This window comes from Aphis gossypii, chromosome 1, assembly GCF_020184175.1.
Source record: "Aphis gossypii isolate Hap1 chromosome 1, ASM2018417v2, whole genome shotgun sequence".
In the NCBI taxonomy this organism is placed as follows: Eukaryota; Metazoa; Arthropoda; class Insecta; order Hemiptera; family Aphididae; genus Aphis; species Aphis gossypii.
In genome coordinates, this window is record NC_065530.1 from 66,729,504 (window position 1) to 66,734,598 (window position 5,095).

General features: G+C 28.4%; 1 long non-coding RNA gene across 1 annotated transcript; it reads right to left on the minus strand.

Annotated features, from left to right (window-relative positions):
- Nucleotides 1-1,933: 1,933 nt before the first annotated feature.
- On the minus strand, nucleotides 1,934-2,739 carry LOC126549262 (uncharacterized). The gene is made up of 2 exons (XR_007603411.1): nucleotides 2,312-2,739; nucleotides 1,934-2,135 (listed from the first exon to the last, which is right to left on the minus strand). It is a non-coding gene; the product is annotated as an uncharacterized LOC126549262 (long non-coding RNA).
- Nucleotides 2,740-5,095: the final 2,356 nt, after the last annotated feature.

Here is a 5,095-nt window from a genome sequence, read left to right on the forward strand (position 1 = left end):
ATTTCGACGTACTATGTGTATTACCTATTTATTAAATAATTTTTTAAAGCATCAGCAGAACTAACTTTTAACCACTATAATGTATGCGAGTATTTTCATTCTCACTTTAATTCTAGCTTTATATAACTCATCCAAATATTTTCATATTCATAGAAAAGTTTTGAAAGAAGTGGTCAAATTCTAATTGATGAATATGTTATTATTTATAATTATTTTACTTTTTTTAAATTATAATTTTTTTTTTAATTCCTAATTTGATTTTAGTTTTAATTATTCATATTAAATGGCTGTAACGAATTAATAGTATACATTAAAGATAATTTTGAAAAATTATAGCTATATTGATTTTTTTAAATTTTATCCAAGCACATGTTTACATGTTGTGTGATTTTGTGTTAATCTATATTTTAGACGCAGTTTAAAATCGCCGGTATGAAACCAGATGAAATTGTTGTTAAAAAATCATATGATTTCATACAAATGTATCAATCAGACATAAGTTTAGATTTAACGAGCCAACTGCATATAACATTTATACAATTTAAAAATTACCTATTCATGCACTGGCCTCGTTTATTCTTGAAAATGATTTTGCTACAGCCTACAAATTATTCTAATATATTAGGAGCATGTATAATTTATGGGAATGACCCGTTTGGGCGCATTTATGAAGACACATTTGGGCACAATAGGTACTGCAACTAGTAATCGAAAGTCTTATATTATAACTTATAAATAATATTAATAATATAAATATATTATAAGACTTATATAAGCCTATATTAAACTAAATAAGAAAATTAGGACCACGTTTTGCGGAGAAAAAAAGTAATTAATTAATAGGAACGATTATAATATAGAATAAAATTAATAAATAAAAAATAAAAAAATTAAATTAGGTTTTCAAAACAAAAATCTTTTAACATTTTTGAAAAACTATTGAGACAACCTCCTCGTAGTGTCTTTTGAGTAACGCTAATAGGCTCAGATTTAGTAAAATATGTTAATATATATGCAAAGAAATAAATGCGACCAAACATACTATGTATTATAAAGGGAAAGATTACGACCAAACGTGTTATGGATTTACCTACCCCCTAAACTTTAGGGTGTAAAGTGTTCTGTTTTGGGTAAATGCGCCCAAACGTATTTCTCCCATAATTTATTTGACATAAAAATCTTAACTATTATAAAATAATTATAAAATCTAAAATTTTTATTGGTATTTGGTGTATAATTAATAATAAAATAAATACTTATATACATCTACGGCTTTACATTAACTGCAATACATGAAATCGTAGTACTTTTCTCTTTTCTGTAGTATGTTATGTTTATTATGGATAATGAATATAATATATTAATATGAAGTACCAATCAGCAATCAGCCATAAATAGTATTATTATAATGATGTAATATCTTATATCTTTAGAGCATGATCGTGATGTAACTGGTAAGGAAATGAGAATACTGTCGATTAGTGATTACAAAAACTTGGTACTTATGTAAAAGATTATTCAATTGTCCATTGTCACAAGATCATTTAGAAACCTTAATTGTATTAGTAAATAATGAGTATTGAAAAATAAATGTTAGGTAATTAAAATTAACTTTAACGATATTATTGATAAGGTTGTTGCTTAAAGTGATCTATAAAAAAAAAATTAATGTATTAATTATGACTAAATACTTTAATAAAATAATATGAGAGTAAGAATATACATTTATTTTTTTAAAAACACATTCCGAGCAAAGCGAGCAAAAAAATGTTGAGCCCTTAAATTTAATTCCCGGTAACATAAATAGCCCTATCTGCTCCTGGTCAGGTTAAATATATTAATGTTACTAATTATTATTTATTAATACCTTTATAAATTATAGATAGACAGTAGCATAAAATAAACTAAATGTTTTATTGTTTTAAAAATGTCATCGTGTTTATAAAATATATTTTATTTTAAATATGATACATATAAGTACTGCGATGTAGGCTTTAACGTTCAATTACTTAGTCTTAAAAGGACTGTCGTATCCGTAAGCGTTGTCTTCGTTTTACACACGTACCACATAGCAAATTTTCGTTTACCAGTTTCCATAGCGTGCTGTTAGTTTTGATATATAAGAGTGAATTGACCTATTAAAAAAAACAATAAAGGTAAGATTATTATCAAGGGTACTACGTAGCCTTTTATTGATATTATTATTTTTAAGTATAAGTTATGATCATTTTTTTAAATGTACGATTTCAAACCCGAGTTGGAAACTAGATAGGCGTAAAAATACAGAATAGTTCCATTAGTAGATAGGTACCTAATAAAAAAAGGAATCACACATCGTGAATAATCGGGAAATGATCCGACACCATCCGCGTCCGCATATTATGCTAATATTTTAATAGCAATGTATTGCAGGCCTATAGTCGATGACAGCGATAGAATAACATTTCTAGAAAATGCTAGCGCAACGGTCGTGGTTGACGAGTGTGGGTAGATTGCAGGGACGGCGCCAAGTGGGAAGGCAAGAGCGGACGACTGCCTCCCCCGGGATAAGTTCTTGTTCCCTCGATATTTTATAAATGGTGTGTGACCGTGCCCAACAGACCAAGTTAATTCCCTAAATTAAATTATAATTTAAACAATTGTTGAACAACATTGTGTCATTACCTACTCGAGTAGTAATCTAACAATACCGTGGTTTTAACCACTCAGAATGTCTCGGATCATGCCATCATGGTTTAATTTTACATAAAGCATTTTAATCGACGATTATTCGGTAATATTGTCACAATAGAAAAATATTTTATATTAAAATCTTATTTTTAGAAATATTACTAATAAGTAATAAATTTATGTTGTACGGAAAAATGCACTTATACGCAGTATTTACTATTTACTGATACATAAATCAAAATTTTTTCTTTTTTATTTAACAGAAATAAAATTGTTGGGCTCGCCTCTTCAAAAAATTGACTTGCCCTTTACTACCCCTCTAAAAAAAAAAAAATGCTGACACTGTGCTTGGTATAGATCAGGGGTGCCAATATAAATTTATGTACTATATAATAATATGACCTTTTTTTTACACTTTGGCTCTTCCATATTTATTAATACATGACATTTGGTGGCTCGCGAGTCTCTTCTCGTTGGCCATCCTTGGTATAGACCGTCATTCGGATGCCATGAGACCATAAATAAGACAGCGGTTCTCACTAGGATTTTAGAAAGGGCTGGCCAAGTGTAATTTTTGAAAATTACTTGCAGGCGGCTAAGCAGTATACATTTTTAATGACAATATCTGGTTAAAAATATAAAAAATGTACAGCTGTTCACTAAATTTAGCGGAGAATAATGAAGTAAGACAGAATGTTTTGTTAGAAAGGGTATTGTAACTTATTGTAGGAAAAAATTCAACGCTCGAATGAGTAATAACACAAATGTTTTAGACTATAACTCATAATCGTAGGAACCTATTTATCTGTCCAACACTCCAATTGGTAATTCAATAGGTACAAGTTGAAAATAGAAAGATAAAATAAACAAAAATAATAAGATTAGATAAAAAGTCACAGCAGTTAGGTAACCATCATTTTATTATTATATAATATAAATATAATAATAATAATTATTAATTACAATTATAAAATAAGTATTTCATACTATCCACTGTTTGTAGAATTTTGGATTTTAGAATGTACAATTTAATTTTAGAACGGCCCACAATAAATTTGAAAGAACCGCGTAGTGAGGACCGCTTCCATGGGAATATAGAATAATCATTATACGTATGTCTGAGTTTGAAAACTTATAAATGACATAAACTGTTTCTGAGGAAAATATTAAAAATGCCCCATGATTAATGATTTGTACCTAATGCTGCACTGCACACGGACTTCCAGCTACCCTCTATAACTGATTACAAAAAAAAAAAAAAATTAGCAATTCACTTCTTCAACTTTATACATTCTGCTAGCAGTGTTAAGTTTTATAAACTAAATGTCCCACCTTTTGAATGCGTCGTTTCAAGCACGGATGCCCTCGCGACCTTTTATAATTATATCACCTTTATAATAATAATTGTAAATTAAATCTTATATTATATGTATATATTGTAACTATTGTCTATTTACAGTTAAAACATAGAATATTGTAAAATTCTGTAATTTACCATCCTTCACTGGCTTTCTTAATAATTACCTATGTTAATTTTCTAAGTGTCAAAAAATGTATTTCTGTGAACAACAAGTTTAGATGACTAGATTTCAAGGAAACTTTAATGAAATATAAACAGAAAAAAAACAAGAAGAGAAAGGAATTCTTTAGGCGTGATTTACCAGAGTTAAAGAATTATAGCGAGTACCTCCACACCAGTTTATGTCTGGATTTAGTTATATGAATTTGGTTTTGTTTACAATTTAAAAAACATTGAAATATTTTCACCATTTATTTATTCCATTACTTCAACATCTGTTCACGGTTGATCATACATGGCTCGCTACAGCAGATGCAGTGTTTATTATTTTCAGACCTTTTATCTCGGGAGGGTATCGAAAAATTTTCAAGGGGGTATGCCAAGAAATCGCATCACAATATACAATTTATGTAATAATGTCATACTTTTTTTCGGGGGGATATATATTTTTCTCCAGGGGTATTTCCCGCTCCCCCGGTCACCTCTCTGAAATAAACACTGAATAGATGTGATAAATCTGAAAATATGGAAAAAAAAGCCCCTTTCCAACAAAAACATTAAATTCAACAATCATGCTCTAATTATTGATATTTTAAATTATTTATTTTAACATAATGTATTTCTATGAAATTATAAATGTAATATTTTCAGAAAAAATTATATTAAACTACCACAATAGTTACTACAAGTAAAATTAATGACCTTAAATATTTATACCAAAAGGCATATCATACAATATGTTTATTGATTAGGATGATAGATCGTCTACATTCAGAATCATTTTATGTATATAATGATACATCATTTGATTCAAGTTTAACACTTCCATAACAGTGATCCATTCGACTCCAAATGTGCAACAGAGTAACAGTAACCACTTGTATACTTTTCAAAAAAACAATGAAA